The sequence below is a fragment of the Adiantum capillus-veneris genome, chromosome 5 (assembly GCF_014529385.1).
Source record: "Adiantum capillus-veneris isolate H3 chromosome 5, ASM1452938v2, whole genome shotgun sequence".
Lineage (NCBI taxonomy): Eukaryota > Viridiplantae > Streptophyta > Polypodiopsida > Polypodiales > Pteridaceae > Adiantum > Adiantum capillus-veneris.
In genome coordinates, this window is record NC_140935.1 from 73,654,777 (window position 1) to 73,673,547 (window position 18,771).

The 18,771-nt window shown below is 42.6% G+C and overlaps 1 protein-coding gene and 1 pseudogene across 1 annotated transcript in view; one reads left to right on the plus strand and one right to left on the minus strand.

Moving 5' to 3' along the window:
* LOC147457527 (uncharacterized) overlaps nucleotides 1-18,771 on the plus strand; it is a 40,895-nt gene that overhangs the window by 11,426 nt on the left and 10,698 nt on the right. The gene's annotated exons all lie outside the window — the stretch shown is intronic.
* Nucleotides 7,458-12,702, minus strand: LOC147457528 (uncharacterized; annotated as a pseudogene).

Below are 18,771 nucleotides of genomic sequence, written 5' to 3' on the forward strand. Positions count from 1 at the left end.
CCCACTAAATAGATGGAAATCAATTAAGCAATGCTCAATATGAACTTATCTTCATTAACACACTTGGTTAGTAATTTTATATTGCAATTAGGGATGGATCTCTGGAAGATCTCATTCCTGACAAAGTAAAAGGCCAAACAAAGTTCCTCCATCTTCATAGTCCTCCCTTGTTCAATATTCTATGGGGAATGACAAACAAAAAGACTTCATCATCGATGAAAGATCTTATGTCAGGTGCAACGGAATTACAATGGTGAAGATCTAGGTTTTACACTTTTATAAATTCTTTACTTCTTTTCCTCGCGTTAGTGATTGCTTTTGCTTGAATGATGGTTCCTTTTATCTTTCCCCGAAGAGAGGGAATGAGAGAATGCAATAGAGAGGTGTAAAGGGAGAGAGAAAGAGAGAGAAGAGAAGAGCCGATGGGGTCTCAACCAACCCTCTAAAGGGTCCCCACACCATTGCCGATGTGGATATTTGCTTTCGATTGCATAAATGGAATGTACACACAATGCAATACCTCAAGTGCAGACTCTACTAACTCGAATGATAACTTTTGCCCGCGGTAACTCCTAAAGACAAGGCACCTCTGGGGATGATTTGATGCACCTTTGGGTCCTTCTTGATATGGGATTGCGGATGGCCACCAGGGGGAAGATGGGCCTAAATGAGCGAGAGGAACGAAGGGCTGAATGCTGGCTGCAAAAGGATAGATCTGCGACGTAAAACGCATCAGATCTCTCGTGTAAACAGGGCTAAAAACACAGATCTCGTGATGACGACGATGATGGGCAGTAATGGAGCACTCGATGCCGGAGAGGGAATGGCTGAGGGGAGGCTCGATGGGCTCCCAAAGTACTGGACCACAACGAGAAGGCTAGCATTTGCAAATCTTGCATCACCCGCAATGGAATGGGCTAAAAAATAAAAACGCTTAGCTGAGTTGCAAGCTTATGGCAAGCACTAGGCGAGAATTTTCAAATCGTTCCTTTTACTTGCCCTTGAAGAGAGGGGTTGAAAGAATGCAGTAGAGATGTGTAAAGGGAGAAAGAAAGAGAGAGAAGAGAAGAGCGACACGTGATGGGGTCCGAACCACCCCTCTCAAGGCCCCCCCACACTGTTTCCGATGTCGTATTTGCTTTTGATTGCATGAATGGAATGTATATACATGCAATACCTTAAGTGCAGACTCTACTAACTCGAATGGTGAAGGTTGCCGCGGTAACTCCTCAAGACGAGGCACCTTCGAGGCTGATTTGATGCACCTTTGGATCCTTCTTGATGTGGGATTGTGGATGGCCACCGAGGGGAACTAAATTGCGCTCCCGATGTGAGAGGAATGAAGGGCTAAATGTTGGCTGCAAAAACATAGATCTGACACGCAAAACGTAGGAGATCCCTCTAGCCTGCTATCAATTGCTAAGACGATGCGAATGGTGTAGACCTGATGTGCTGCCAAAGATGTGTATAGATTGATGACGATGCAATGACTCTTCTAGAACAGAGGAATTCTCCAAGAAGATGGGAGAGGTGGTTCTCGAAACAATGCCAACACTCAAAGGCTAATAGGCTGATCTGGAAGGTGCTTTTGTCTTCATAGGCTGCTAACAAATCTTGATACTTGCATCCAACATCTTTGTGTTTCCTATGCATGTCTTCAATGATGCGATTTGTCATGTCAAAGAAGCTATGGCTGCAAATATCCATGCTAGGATTTCTTTATGTCAAGGTGGTCGAGCGTGCACACCAAGTCAACTACCCTCTTGCAGGCGCACCACAAGTGTAGCCCCCGGTATACAGTGTTTGCATTTCCTATGCTCAAGGCGCACGGTCCTACACGCAATAGTAGGTCCTGCAGTTCCCTAAGTGAGAGAAGCTTCCTTGGGCAAAACGCTACAACACACTCAAACACAAGAGAGAAAAAAATATTTTAAAAATCAATGGATTAGTGCAAAATCATCAAAGCTCTGATACCAATGTTAGGTGCAGTGAAATTGAAATGGTGAAGATCTAGATTTTACACTTCCACAAATCCTTTACTTCTTTTCCTTGCGTTAGTGATTTCTTTTGCTTGAATGATGGCTCCTTTTATCTTTCCCCGAAGAGAGGGAATGAGAGAATGCAGTAGAGATGTGTAGAGGGAGAGAGAAAGAGAGAAGAGGATAGTGACACTTGATGGGGTCCCAACTAACCCTCTCAACGGCCCCTCACACCATTGCCGATGTGGTATTTTCTTTAGATTGTGTAAATGGAATGTACACACAATGCATAGCTCAAGTGCAGACTCTAATGACTCAAGATGTGTAGAGGGAGAGGGAAAGAGAGAAGAGGAGAGTGACACTGATGGGGTCCCAACCAACCGTCTAAAGGGCCCCCCACACCATTGCTTATGTGGTATTTGCTTTAGATTGTGTCCTTGTATGTACACACATTGCAATACCTCAAGTGCAGACTCTACTGCCTTGAATGATGACTTTTACCTCGGTATATCCTCAAGATGAGGCACCTTTGGGACTGATTTGATGCATCTTTAGATCCTTCTCAATGTGGGATTGCGGATGGCCACCAAGGGGAAGATTTGGGGCTGAATTGCACTCCTGATGTGAGAGGAACGAAGGGCTGAATGCTAGCTGCAAAACCAGATTTGCGACATAAAATGCATCAGATCTCTCGCGTAAAGCGGGGCTGAAAACCCAGATCTCAATGACGGTGATGATGGGCAACAATGGAGCACTTGATGCTGGAAAGGGAATGGCTGAGGGGAGGCTCGGTGGGCTGCCGAAGCATCGGACCACAACGGGAAGGCTAGCATTAGCAGATCTTGCACCACCCACGACGGAATGGCCTGAAAATTGAAAACGCTGGCTGATCTGCAGGCTTCTAGCAAGTGCTAGGCAGGAAATTTTCAAAACGCTAGGGCTAGAAGAGACTTGCCAAAACATTGGTTGATTTTTTAGAAAAACACTGGGGATGCTCTATTGTTTGCTAGCGCTAGCAAATCTGACAAAAAATGCTATCCCTTTATAGGTAAGAATATTGACTTATTAACCTGCTAGGGGTTAGGTAGGGCAAATAGTCCACCAGACCAAGCAAATAAACCAATAGAATGATTCATTAAAAAGTTAGGTCATGGGGTTCCAGTTTGGATGAAACTGTCGCACATTTGCCCACCCGAGAATCCGATCGACATGGGGAATGGCTCGTTGGACTCCTCTAACCTAAAACTATATGCAGACCATAGTCTAATAACATTTGTCAAAATGCGTGTACACCCATCTATGCAAGAGGGTTCCAAAACTGGATTAGGTTTCACATACACCAATTTGCAATATGCTGGCAAGGCATCTCGACTAGGTTGCTGCTACTGCTCTCATCAAGCCGATTGGTTTCCATCATTGCTCAAAATGAAGGTGGTGATCTTACAGTGTGTTTCGGATTACCTGCCGTTAAACATGAAATTAAAAATAACCAAAGGAGAAGATCATTGTCCCTAAGGGTCTAAGAAGTTACTGACGAGATAGGGGCTCACCTATTTAAAGACTCTCTCTTCAAAAGCTTGGCCTTGAAAGCTATGACCAAGATTCGTAAAGATGTGGATTCGGCAATCCCTAGGGCTTGGGATATCTTTGCCTAGAATATTAAAAAAGCAATCAAAACTACAGGTCCTAGAAGGAAGAAATAATGCTAGGACGCCTGAAGTAGCTTGCTAATGAAGTAGAGCTACTAAACTCTAAAAAATAAGAAGGGTCGGCCTCTGAAGCTAAGCAAAAAAGGTAGCTGGAAGCTAAGTGTGAATTCCCTAAATAGCAGCTCGAGGAGGTCAGGAAGGCCATAATATTATGCATTGAAACCTTCCACCAACCGGAGGAGGCTAATCAAACTCACATCTTCAGGGCCCTCAAAGTCAAGAAAATTCGGGGCCTTGTTCACTCTCTCATCGATGGGGAAGGAAATGATGTCAAGGACCCAGAGGAAATAGCTCAATTGATCACTTACGAGCGACAGATTATAGGCCAGCGCTCCCCAGAGGTGGATGAAGCCAGAGCTACTCTTCTTGGGAGTGTCCCAATCAGACACCAACCTGTTGGAGAAGGTGTTCATCATGGAGGAATGCTCCTACATGTTGCAAGCTTTAGGCAAAAAGAAGGCCCCTAGATGGGATGGCTTGACTACTAAGTTTTTGAAAGAATTCTAGGATGATCTTAAGCCTGCGAGCATGGAAATGCAAGTGTAAAGGGATGCACGACAAGTTGCTTTCCCCTCGGTGGTCTTACCTGAAGCTTGGGGACATAATGAGCGAGTTAGTTTGGAAGCGTAGTAGAGCAGCAGAGGCTTTGGAATTCGGAGAGATAACTAGGTACTTTCACAACTCTATAACTCACTGGTCCCCTTGGCTATCTAAGGCCGGAAGCATCCTTTGTGACCCAAATACTAATCAGTCAATGTGGCACCAATCTCCCTATTCCATTCATCATAGTTCATTTGTTTCCCAATGCCAACAATCACTTCCCTGCTTTCTTGTATAATGTCTGTGAACCTAACTGTTTCCAAGGCATTCTCAAAGACTCGATAGTTCCTGGGATTTTGTACATGTTTGAAGTAGAAAAATCTAACAATTTGCGAGCCAATTAGTAGCGCTTGACTCATGAACATCTTCCCACCAAGGAAGAGATCATTTACAGCCATGCTTTCCACTTGAATCTGGGTTCGCAGGTAGGTAGTCAATATCTATATAGTCCTTCTAAAGCTCTATTGGTGGACAACAGTCTTTCAATCCCACTAAGGTGGAACTAGGAGGCCAGTTGGTTTGTTCCTTTCCAACTTCTGCTGCTGCTATCCGAAAACTGGCCAGTCATCGTAGTCCTTTGTTATTAATCTTTCTGGCAACTTCTCTCTAGAATGGGCTATGTTCAACCAAGTTTCTCTTTTAAGTGTCTTGGGGTGGCTCCTTTGTCAGCAGCCGATGGATCTATGATTCCTAGGAGACATCATGAATTGACAGGAGCATGATTTTTTTAAATAATTTTTGTTTATGCTAATATAATTCACTCACCATTGTGAATTCTGCAAAAAAAAAGAAAAAAAGCTTGAGGTATTGGAAAGTCAAAAGACTTTATGTTCTCTATAGAGAGATGCTTGGTGAGAGCATGTTTTATTGGCTTTCTAAAAGAAACCCTTAGTGTTGGGCTGGGTTAGGGAGAGTTTCATAGTTTTCAGTGCATGATGGAGACTTACCTTTCATTTCACATCCTGTCTTTACTTTTCTTGTATTCTATTGTTTTAGAATGCTAAAGTGAAGTTTCACCTTACACAATTATAATAAATTTCACACACACACACACACATGTTTTTTGGCCCGTGGAAGACCATAGGGTTCATTGTGCAAGGTTGTTGCAAGACTCAGGTCGTTGGATTCTTTGGTTGGATGAGCGCCACATGGCAAGGGTCTTTGCAAAATAACTTTGTTGTCCTTTTTGTTTCCTTACATCACCTTCTTTGAGAGACAAGTATCCCTAAGGGATTAAAAAGTCTTCTGAATAGAAAGATAAAACTTTGGAATAGAAAACTATTCTCCAAGGTAGCATTTGCTTTCTTTGCATGCTTGAACATGACTTTTCTAGATCAAAACATTAAACAAAATATTCATAGGAGTTTGATCTTATGATACACTCTTCAAGAAAGTCCTTTTTGTCTCAGCGGTAAGTTTCCTCTTTATACAAATACAAAATGGAAATACTAGTAGAAATGTTTAAATTTGCAAAATATTCGAACTATTTTCTAGTATATTTTATCAGGTTTTTTCTCCTTTGCCATCCTTTAATGCAATCGGCTAATCTCAATTTTCAATTGGCCTAAGCCTAAGCTCAGACGCATCTTTCTCAAACACTGAGGTATTGATAAACGATTCTCTCATTTGAGGATTTAAAAAAGAAATCACTTCACTAAATTGTTTATTTTTTTTGTATGCTTATTTGAAAGCATTAAAACATTCTTTTGTTTTGATTTTTAATGTGTCTTTTTATTTTACTTCCTTTTTGTTTTATTTTGTTTCAAAATACTAATGTGCAATGTGCACCATTTACCTTATTTTTGGGACCCTTTCATAATATATAAACCATTTGCGAGTAGCGAGTACCGACTAGAAGAACATAAAAAAATGGCTTGATTGAGACTTACCTTAAATGTTATTTACATTTTATTTGTTTTCTCTCACATAGCCTTATGTAGACCATAATAAACTTTCACATTGTTTTGTTGAGACCCATTGTAAAAAGGTTACATTTTGGGTGCAATTGTGGACCATTGGTTCATAGATGTGTTGGGTTAGGATACTTTCAATGTTTTCAGTGATGATTGAGACTTACCTTAAATGTTATTTTGGTTTTAAAGTATTAAATGGATATTTTTATTTCATCTTAATTCTAGTAAGTTCTATACTACATAAATGGATAATTTTATTTCATCTTAATTATAGTAAGTTCTATACTACATACATACACACACACACACATATATATATATATATATATATATATATATATATATATATATATATATATTAATGAGCAAACCATGATAAAAAAAAAGAAAAACCGATGCAATGATATCAAAACTTAGCTCAAAAATCCTACAAATTTTAAAAAAATTACTTGTATGTTTGGTTTGCTTTTTTGCGAAGAGGACACTCGATGGCTTAATAAAAAAAACATTATTGAATAGTGCTTCACCTTATGTAATTCTACTTAAACTCAACCTAAAGATTTTATTACTTTCTAATTGTTTTAGAAAACCATCGTGATCCTTTCCGTTGTTTTTTCTTCGTGTAGTTCCTTGCTTACCTTTTCCATCCTATGTTTCTCCTTACGTTGTGGTCACGGGAGGGGTAGGTTTAAATATTTGCTCATGTCAAAGTAAGTGAGCCTTCTTTTTTGTAACTAAGCCTCTTTTGGCATAGTTGCAAACTATACCTAAAACTAAGCCTTTTCGCAATTTTTTGTGTGGTCACGCATTAGGTCTCCCCAATCTAAGAAAAATAAAAATTCTTTCAAAACATTAGAACACAAGACAAAATGCTTATACTACATACTTCTTAAGGTGAATAACTATGTCTTGTGTGAGTTTTAGTGCACTCTGTGCTAACCTAGAGAGTGTAGGTATGTCATATAATTTAGAGACAAAGAGATAAATAGATAGATTGATAATCGTCTTCAGAGGTCAAATATGACCTATGGGACCAAATACACAAATTATAATGGTAGCTCTATCATATGACTGGTACAACTCAATTGGTGGGTGTGAAGACTCGATGTGGGAGTACTAGCTTTTAAGGGAGTCATACAAACGGACACATGAGCCGCGTATCCTAAGATGGAAAGGAGGGGGACAAAATGACAGAACAAGGGGGGAAAATCCTAAGTGGTTATTGTTGCCGGTAGCAACGGGGTCTTTTTGGGAGTTCAAAAATCCTGAATGAGAGCTCGCCCATCTCGATAGACTGTCCACTTTCCTTGTTTACGAGACTCATGCATTTTCTTGAGCTCGCTTGCTTTGAGTTTGAGTTGGTTTGTAGTTAACTCCTCGGCAATCCAAAAATTAGTTCCCTTGAGGAGGCGGGATTGGCGTAAAAGCCTCAACCGCTCTTCTTTATCCTTGAAGGTAAGTGTGCATTGCCCAGGTGGCAAGCGTCTGTTTGTGTCATTGAGCCAAGAGACTGTGTTGGGCTCAATAGTGATTGGCCGCAGGGTGTCATTTAGCTTGATAATCGCTTCTTGGAGAGTGTCCTCAGTGGTGCACCATGGTGATGGAAGCCCTCCGATCCTTACTTTAAGACCGAAGGATTCTCGTAGCTGGCGTTCTTGGAGGGCGGTCTTTAACTTGGTGCCGATTTTTTGTGTGATGCCTTCTTTGACTTCTCGAACCTCCTTTTGGACCTTTGTGACAGACTCCGCAATGGAGGCTTCAACCTCTCGTGTTTTTGTAAGGAGAGCCTGGCTCTCTTCTTCCTTTGTGACCTCGAGCTTATGTAGGCGTTTCTTGAGGGCTACGTTTTCCCTAATGAGCTCTTGTATTTGGGTCTCAAGAGCCGAGATTCTGGCTTCTTGGCGGGCGAAAGAGTCCTTCCTGGGGGCAGCTGTCACAACAAGAAAGCTTTTGTGAGCACATGGAGTAGTCATTGTTGCAAAAACTGCGTGCGAACCGGTGCTACGGGTCAAAAGACATAACCCACAAAAAAAGATACTCAGTGGTTGAAATCTAGGGCGACGGGCTAAGGCGGCGAACAGAGTTTGCCGAGGGCGACTCTGTTGCTGCTGTTGTTCGTGACCACCGTTGCTGAGGGCCTCGACGGACTGGGCAGTGTGCCGAGGACAACCGAGGCCGAGCTGCAAACAGACTGCCGAGGACGATAGAGTGGTGCTGCTGAAGCTGCAGGCCTGTGTGCCGCTTGATGGGCTGGGCAACGTGCCGAGGACGACGTAGCAACGGCTTCGAGCGGGGCCGACCTGTTCGTTCTGGCTTGAGGGGAGCAAAAGCTGGAGCATAACCCCCCCACAAGGCCCTGCCCTGCGCTCAGCGGGGAGTGTTGACAGCAGAGACTTGGCGAAACCCTAGGGGGGAGAGAGAGAGAGAGAGAGAGAGAGAGAGAGAGAGAGAAGGAAAATTAAACACAAATGAAAAGAATCAAATCATGAATAACATTTCTTGTGATTAAAAAATAAATCTAGACATATTATTGCTTAATTGTTTACACTTTGGCTCCTATATACTATCATCATCAAATGTTAGTTCATTGGTGAAGGTGCTTCAATAGTTATTCTTGACGGGAAAGTTATTCTTGATGGGAAAGAGTTTGAGCGCCACTACAAATTATCCCAATTCATGTAAAAACCTGGGTATAAGTTTGGGTTAGACTAAAATGGAATGGGTAGTCCTAGAGAAGGCTATTGAGACTGTTTTGTTCTACCTGATTTAGCCTATCTGATCACTTATGGCTATCCCTTATATAAATGGCCCTATCTTTGCTCACATCTTGTAGCTCCAATTAGAGTGCTTGTATCACATTTGTTTTACTTGTTTGCATTCTAGTATCTTTATTTCTGCCTAAGTCTCGTTTCTTGTATAACCTTTCTATCACCCCGGTGTGGTAGATTGGTTATGCCATTTCTCTCTTGAACAACAGGTCTTGAGTACTCTCCTTGTCGGATAGATCTTTAAGGTCTCTTGGGATAGTTTTCCACGACGTTAAAATACTCTTCTTCTTCTTGTGTATCTCTAATATCAAAACATGGTATTGAAGGAGTGTATGTAGATCATTCTATTCTTGTTATTTTCTTTTACTTCGTCATTCTATAGATAATATCCGTAAAGCCCTAAGTGATATCTCTTCAACCAATAGAATGACATACTACAATTATGGGAAAGATTATTTAGAATAATTATAGATTTTAAGCGAATATGGGGTACCCAATCTATAATTATTTAGAATAATAATAGGTTTTAAACGATTAAGGAGGCATTCGGCTCTTTTTTTTATAAAAGGAAACAAAATCAAAGTTAGAGCACTTAGGCTATAACAACTCCACTAAATTGGGTGTTCGATTAATATTTCACAAATGAGTTCCAAACTTTGTGGAAGTTGGAGATCTAGATTGTACTCGTTACGGTTGACTTAGTGGTTAAAATAGAATCTTCCATAAAGCATCCACCGTCCACTACAAACCCTATCAACCCATGTCTCACCGGATAGCTTGTTGCCGTTAACTTTAGTAGCCAAAATAGAATCTTCCATGTAGTGCCCACCTCCCACTTCCAAGCCCTATCCACCAACGTTTGTTCACCTCAACTCAACCTAAAGCCAATTGAAAATTGACGTTAGTCGCTTGCAAACCATGGTTCAGGGAATAAAAATTGATAAAATATAAAATAAAATAGTTCAAAATCTTAATCTTTATTGGTATTTAATGTTTGCTTCTTGACAAGGAGGAAAATGATCCATTTAAGAAAAAAGACTTACCCAAACATTGCTATGAGTAGAATCTAAATCTCCAACCTCCATAAAGTTTGGAGGTCATTTGCCAAAGAAAATTGCTAGATTCCCAATTTGGAGGGAAGGTGATGACATGGAATACCTTAGAGGGCCCTTTTGAGACCCCAAGATTTTCCTAATGCCAACGGCCTCTCCTTCACTCTCTAGTTGGCTAGTGGCCCTATACACCCATGCAAGCATAGAGGCTTGACCTCAACGATCTCATCGAGCCTTGAATCATCACTCTTGACTCTTCGATGCTCTTAAAAAGTTGATGACCTTCATGATCTTTTGGCTAAAACTTTCAGTGCACTATGGACAATAGCAAGGAGCTTCTCTCGACAACATTTTTAGCTCACTACTAACAAGAGCAAAGATCTTCTTTTGGCTAAATTTTTTCTCATGAACAACAAAAGGGGCTATTTTTAAGCTCATTGGCCTCATAGCCTCATCATCATCCAACATCGACGTACAAGGATGTTTTCAGGCCTCACTAGCTTGTGAAAATTTCAAGCCACACACATAGCGATGATCTTATGCATGCAAGTATCATCTTCCACTTGTGTGCTTTTTCTCAATTATGGTGAGTTTCAACACCACAAAAGCTCTTGAAAACACAAGGATGGGATGCCTACTGTCAAGCTCCTACTGTTAGAGCAAAAAAGAAATTGATTACATTGAAGATTCTTTGGCATCTTTATAAGGTGAAAGGAATGTGAGCGTACAAGGTGAAAAAAGCGACAAGTTCCATACATATCGGACACCCTCACGAAAGACCACAAGGATAAAAAGACATTTAACACGAAAAACATATCCATTAATTTACCGCTGATCAATAACGCATGCCATAGAACATTTGTAAAAGAGATCGAAATTATTTTGTTCGCAACAAACACGTACAGAATGCTTAACGGAAGAAGAGAAGGGTACAAGTTGTGAGAAACAGAGTTACAGAGAGTATCAACAACAAAATTTATTAGTAATATTATTCAATCTGGTCACAATCACATTAAGCCTGTTCAGTTGCACCTTCAACGATGTGACCTCAGTGCGCAAGCATTGTATCTGCTCTTGGAGTTGCAAGATTTATACGTCTGTTACATTGACTTCGTATTCACTAATCATATTTTTTAAATTGTCTACAAAATTATGAATAAAAGTGCGGAGAGTAGTCGAGTCTTCATGAGTGTCTCCACGTAGATGGCGCCACATTTGCACGAGTACGTCATGGAGTCTGTCGAGCGTTGCATCCTCGTCCAATGCAGGCGCTTTCGGAGGCCATGTTTCTGCACTATCCAGAGGGCTAGATTGCTCCATCGAGCCTGCAAAACATCAAGAAGGCTTTCAGAGAAGGATGCAACAACACTAGCCGCCAGGGAAGTGATCGTAACATATTATATACATCATTTTAACTAGCAGTAGTAGTGAATCCTCTTCTAGTGAAGAGTGGAATGAAGTTTGCGTTGAGAGGTGCATCATCTTCGTCTTCACTGTCCAGCACAACAACCTTTTCTTTGCCTTTTACACTTGAAGGGTTGCCGATGAATCCCTCGCGAGCATCTGTGCGAAGAGATGCATCCTCTTCGTCTTCACTATCTAGCACAACAACCTTTTCTTTGCCTTTTAAACTTGAAGGATTGCCAATTAGTCCTTCATGACCATCTGTCGGATAGGCAACTGCGTTTTTCTCTGCAACCCTTGGAGGATTGACCTGTTGAGGAGATGTTGGCCAATTCCCTTGGTCGCCGACAAGAAGTTGCAAAAAATTAAGAATGTTAGCAGTGACATTTACCATTGTAGCACAAGTAATGTTAACGGGAACAAATGAATGTACCTGTGGGTTTCTTGCCACCTTCTAAGAAACCAATCGATGTGAGGCTGCACGTTCGTGTAAGCCTCATCAAGAACAAAAATATCAATCACATCCTGATATGTTGTAGAACAAGGGAAAATCATGGTCTTCCATAATGCCTTGATCTTTTTCAACGGCATTCCACGCCCCTGAAAAGGTGTTATCCACGAGGAAGACGGATAGTACTTGCCAGACCTTAGCATATGGTGCAATGTCGATAAGAAGTTGTTACCAATTGGGTGCTTCAAGTGGAATTTCCAATACATAAGTGCACGATAAAAAATATTCGCATGCGTCAGACAAACCCTATTCTTTAGCTCATCTCCCCATACTGTGTGTACAGTTCGATTCCCTTGTTGATCCAAGTTCTCATAATGTGGTTGATCCATGTCTTTCATGCAATACCCTAGTATACCATGGAAGGTATGCATATTCTTCTGCTTGAGGGCACGACAGAGAATGTTTGCTCCAACGGGACTATCAACATCCCATCCTAGGTACTTCTTATTTTCTTGCTCACTACAATAATGGAAGTCGCCATGATCCGAACAACCATTTGAAAGTGGAGGTGGAAGACGGTGCTGCCACGCTCGATCGAGCACATGCCGACGACCACCTCCTCCTCCACAAAGGCTTTCAACCTCGGAAACAGAGCAACATCCACATCACTACCGCCTGTAGACACTCTTATGCTCAGCTCAAGCATCTTTTTGGGTTTGTTGCCTTCTGTGCGAGCCATTCTCTCTTGTTCTGAGAGCCTAGGCCTCCCTTGAGGTCTCTTTGAACTAGAGGGAGTAACGTCTGCTGACCTGGCGAGATGCTTCATCCTTGCCATTTCACAACAACTCTAAAGATACAACCCACTGAACTACGACATGCACTAGCAGTAGCACTATCCATAAATTCATAACCAATGTAGCAAACAATAGATGGTATGCACGTTTATAGAGGCTGTCCTACACGCGGCAACAAGGGAAGCAAAAAAAGACTATTGCTTTCATTTTCTTTGACGATTCTCTTTACCATTACAATACACATACGATATTATGCAGTATGTACATACCTGGCTGTCGTTGTCCACTGTTGCAGCAAATAGCTGACGGGTGCAAACAACAGGATGCTCCACCTGCAAATGCCTATGCACAAAAACGATCGCTTGTGCTTGTTCGTCTACCTCTCTAACTCGTGAAATCCCATGGGATCAACTCCCTACGCATAAGACAAAATTGTACTAGCTATTGCCTTCCGTGCACAACCCTCTCTACTGTAAAACATAAAACAAGACTACAAATTTTCATACTCGTGGCTGCTCTGCAGCAAACGGATGGCGCTTGCAGTACCCGGCTGTCATCCTCAAGCGCTGTAGTAAGCAGTTCGAGATTGCAAACAACAGCCTGCTATCGTCCTCAAGCGCTGCAGCAAACCGGAATGAACAGCCTGCTGTAGTCCTCAAGCGCTGCAGCAAACCGGAATCAACAGCCTGCTGCTGTCGTCGTCCACGGCTGCAACAAACACGTGAAGACTGCAACACCCAGCTGTCTTTCTTCACCGCTGCGGCAATCAACAGCAAGCTATACCTGCAGGTAAGTGGCAGGTGCGCTCATGAGCCTCGCAGTGGCACGCTTTCACTAATTAAAGCAAACAATGGCCCATACAGTCTTGCCACGACAACCACACGAAACAGCAATTTCCAAAAGTGGCCGCCACACATCTGTTCTCTCCCCAGCCTTAAAATACAGGCTCGAAAATGAAGATTCTGTTACCATATACATGTGGTAGTGATGTGTGTGAACACACTAGGACCGCCGGGGCATTTTTTCCCTCTTTAGGAGGTTTTTTCCCCCGTGCATTATATATACGCCCATCACTCTAGGGCTATCTATCTTTCGATTGCACACTAAGGAATACACTCTCTATTGTGTGCCTTGAGCTTCCTTCGTCTTCTCCAAGCTGTGTGTGTTTCTCTGCAACCCTAATTCCAACAATTGGTATCAGAGCAGGTCACGTCCTCCCGGGCTTAGTCGCCAGCTGCTCCAGCACACGCCTGCTCACTTTCTCCGATTTCAGTGAGCTTTGGCAAGCGTTCGCAGGTCGACAAATATTTTGGGGAAGCTCGAAGAGCTTGGTCTGCTCAGAATTTTGATTTGGGCTCATTTCGGCCTCCGTTTCCACTACGGGCAGTACTGCACAGGCTATTTCGTCATTTTGTGCAGATTTTCTGTCAGTGCCGTTTTCTGCATAACAGGTGCCTTATAGTCTTCTACGGTTTGTGCTATATAGCACAAGTTGTTCCCGCTCCATTTCTCCTATTTTCGGGCAGTTTTCATATCAGGTGCAGCATTTACCATGGCTGACAACAACAACACAGATGTGTTCAAGATGTTTGCTGCTGAGGACAGGTTGGATGGGGACAACTACCCTATGTGGGCTTATATGATGCAACACGTTCTTGTGTCAAAAGGTGTCTGGAACATTGTGCAGGGCATTGATGTACGTCCTGGTTCTGAAGATGTAGGCGATATTGAGGATGTTGCAGGTCTTGCTGCAAGGATTGCAGCTGTTAGAGTTGTTTTGCCTACAGCAGAACAAGCTCGTTGGGATGTTAAGGATGCGCAGGCTCATGCATTGATTGCGTTGTCTGTGAAGCGCACCATTATTCCTCACATCCGTTCAGCAAAATCTGCAAAACAGGCTTGGGATATTCTAGCAGGTCTTTATGCAAGCCGCAATGAGGCTAAAATTGCTTTGCTGCGTAAAGAGCTAGAGTCGAAGATTATGCATGAGGAGGATGATATGGACACATTCCTTGCTAGTGTCAAGGATATCAATGAGCAACTCATTTCTGCAGGTGAAGTCATTTCTGACAGTTCCCTTGTGCAGACTGTTCTTGATGCCTTACCAGATTCCTACCAGACTTTTGCTAGTACTTGGAGACTGATGACCCAAGGAAATCCTGAAGTTGTCAAGTTTGATGCATTATGCACATTGCTGTTGCAAGAGTCACTTTCTAGAAAAAACAGGACTAGGCAGCGTGCAGTTGAACAGGCTTTTATTGCTTCTCAAAGAAAGGGTGGTAACAGTAATGCAGCCACTTCTTATGGTTCTGCTGCGAGTGGCAAAAATTCTGTTCCTAATGCTTCTGCTGGCAGCACTTCGTCTGGAAATTCTGGTGATAAGGGCAAAAAGAAGATGCGTTGCCCTTATTGTAAAGCCAATGATCACTTGATCAAGTCGTGTCCTAAGTTGAAGGCCAAAGAGGCTAAGAAGAAAGAGGGTGGTTCCACTGCAAATGCTGGTTCCACTACAAATGCAGCCATTGTTGAGTCTTCTGTGAAAGGAGATTTTGATGCTGATGTTGATGCAGAATGGGCTTTTAGCGCAGAGTGCACTTACAATCCTGCTGTCCATGATGCATGCTTGTCAGTTGCTGCAGATTCACATGTGGTATTTCGACAGTGGTGCTACAAAGCACATTACCTCACATCGTGAATTGTTTACCTCTCTCGAGTCTGTCCCTCATGGGAATTCAGTCACTTGTGCCAACAACGCCTCTTATCCAGTTCAGGGAGTTGGAAAGATTGTGCTCACTGCTGCTAATGGCAGTTCCTTCACACTTGTTGATGCACTTTATGTACCTGGGATCAAGAAGAATCTATTGTCTGTATCCGCACTTGCTAGACTTGGACTTGTAGTCAAATTTGTGGATGACAGATGTACAGTTCATGATCTCAGTTTTGGTGATGAAATTGTTGCATCTGGGCTTTTGTGCCGTGGGCTGTATAAGCTCACTTTGTATGACAAGTGTGGACAAAATTTTGCAAATGCTGTTGCAGATTCAAGGGCTATTTCAGATGCAAAACTTTGGCATGCACGTTTTGGTCATCTGAATTTTGCCAGTTTGCTGCGTTTGCAGAAATCTGATATGGTTGCTTCTTTGCCGCCTCTTGAAGCACCTATCAAACATGTTTGTGAAGGCTGTATTCTGGGTAAAATGCAGCGTTCTAAGTTTCCAAAGGATGGTTCAGTTAGGGCCACATGCAGGTTGCAGCTTGTGCATAGTGATGTTTGTGGGCCCATGCAAACTCCGTCCTTGGGCAATTACCTGTACTTCGTGACTTTCATTGATGATTACTCCAGGCATGCATGGGTATTTCCGCTTAAAGCAAAGTCCGAAGTTTTTATGTGCTTCAAACAATTTTTGGCTATGGCTGAAAATGTCTCAAAATGTACTATGGGCACCCTCCGTTCCGATCGAGGGGGGGAGTATATGTCTCATGAATTTAATGCATTTCTGGCTAGTCGTGGGATAAAACACCAATGTACAGTGCCTTATACACCTCAGCAAAATGGTGTTGCTGAGAGGAAAAACAGGTCACTAACGGAAATGGCACGATGTATGGTCAAAAGTCAAGCTTTACCGCATTCTTTTTGGCTTGAGGCCATCATGTGTGCCACTTATGTACTTAACAGGTGTCCTACGAAAGCTTTGCAGTCTATTACTCCATATGAAGCATGGCATGATAGAAAACCTTCTATTGAGCACATGCGTGTTTTTGGCTGTTTGGCATATGCTTTGGTGCCACAAGTGCAGCGCAGAAAATTGGATGATAAGGCTGTCAAATGTATTTTTGTTGGTTATAGTGCTGAAAGCAAAGGTTACAGGTTGTATCACCCGCAAAAAAAACGTATTTTGGTTTCACGGGATGTAGTGTTTGTGGAAGATTCTGTTCAACCCTTGCTGTCATGTACTAGAGACAGTAATGTAAGCTCACAGGACATTTATGACACTTTGTTGCCTCTTTTCAGTGGTGGAAATACGAATGTAAGTTCCAATGAGGCAAATGTACAGCCTATGGGGGTTTCTGAAAATGTTTTAGAACAGCCTATTACTGATGCAGATGTACATGATGTACTTGATGAGGAAAGGGCTGAAAATGAGCAGGCTAGAGGTATGCCAAAATGGCTGGTGCACACTTTGCGTGACAGTAAATTGGATGCACCTTTATCTAGTCGTACTCGTTCAGGCTCTCGCCATGCATCTTATGCATCAGATTGTTATGCTTTGGCTGTGTCTAGTTTACATGATGTTGAGGAGCCTCTGTCTTTTGATGAAGCACAGAATTCAGAAAATTGGATTGCTGCCATGAAATCAGAATATGATGCACTTATAGAGAATGACACATGGTCTTTATGTGAATTGCCTCCTGGCAAAAAGGCCATTGGTACGAAGTGGGTTTACAAGTTGAAACGCAAGCCGGATGGTGAGATCGATCGCCATAAGGCTCGACTTGTTGCAAAGGGTTATGCACAACAAAAAGGCATAGATTATGAAGAGACTTTTGCTCCCACTTGTCGTATGACTACTGTGCGTTTTCTATGTGCATTGGCAGCTCATTTTGGTTGGGATGTACATCAATCAGACATTGTTACTGCTTTCTTGAATGGTGACATATTTGAGGAAGTTTATGTAACGCAGCCTCGCGGTTTTGTCATAAAAGGACAAGAGGACAAAGTGTGCAAATGTAAGAAGGCTTTGTATGGGTTGAAGCAATCTCCTCGTGCTTGGTATGAGAAAGCTGACACTCATTTGGTTAAACGAGGCTTTCGTAACAGTCCAACAGAAAGCACATTGTATGTAAAGCGTGAGGATGATGTATTTCTCATTGTGGTTCTTTATGTTGATGATTTGTTGATCACTGGACCAAATGAGAGACATATTGCTGAATTTAAGGCTGATTTGAATGCTACTTTCAAGATGAAAGATTTGGGGCTGTTGCATCATTACTTGGGTATACAGTTTAAGCAGTGTGATGGTGGTATTGCCTTGTGTCAGAAAAGTTACATAGAGACATTGCTATGTAAGTTTGGACTTGAGGATTGCAAACCTATTGCCACTCCCATGGAAACAGGTTTGAAGTTGAGTCTACATGATGCTGGCGATCCTGCTGATGTCACTCTTTACCAAACTGCTGTTGGCTGCCTCATTTATGTATGCAACACGAGGCCAGATATTCAGTTTGCAGTCTCGCAGGTCAGCAGATTTATGCATAGCCCAGGGTCTAAGCATTGGCAGGCTGTCAAGAGGATTTTCCGCTACCTTAGTGGCACTTTACATCTTGGCTTGTTTTATCCCAAGGGGGGATCATTGCCGCCAGACTTACATGCTTTTTCGGACTCAGATTGGGCTGGTTGTTTTGACACGCGAGTGTCCACAAGTGGTTTTTGTTTCATGCTTGGCAGTTCATGTATATCATGGTTGAGCAAGAAGCAACCTACTGTGGCCACTTCGAGTTGTGAGGCTGAGTACAGGGCAGTCTTCACAGCTACGGTTGAGTGTGTATGGCTCAGACGCCTTATGGCTGACTTGGGTGTTGGACAGGACACTGCCAACACTATCTACACTGACAGTCAGAGCGCATTGGCAGTTGCGAGGAACCCAGTTTTTCATGCTCGCACAAAGCACATTGAGGTGCATTACCACTATGTCAGGGAGAGGCTCTCAGCAGGAGAGATCAGCTTGGCTTATGTGCCAACACAGGACAACCTTGCAGATCTTTTCACAAAGGCATTGTCTCGTGAGAAGCTTGAAGCTTTCCGCAAAGCTTTGGGCTTACTCCCCTTTGTGGACTGATCCTGTCCTCAGGGCATGGCACTTCCCTTTACTCATGTGCCAGCTCTCGTTCACCGCATCACTCCAGGGGGGATTTGTTACCATATACATGTGGTAGTGATGTGTGTGAACACACTAGGACCGCCGGGGCATTTTTTCCCTCTTTAGGAGGTTTTTTCCCCCGTGCATTATATATACGCCCATCACTCTAGGGCTATCTATCTTTCGATTGCACACTAAGGAATACACTCTCTATTGTGTGCCTTGAGCTTCCTTCGTCTTCTC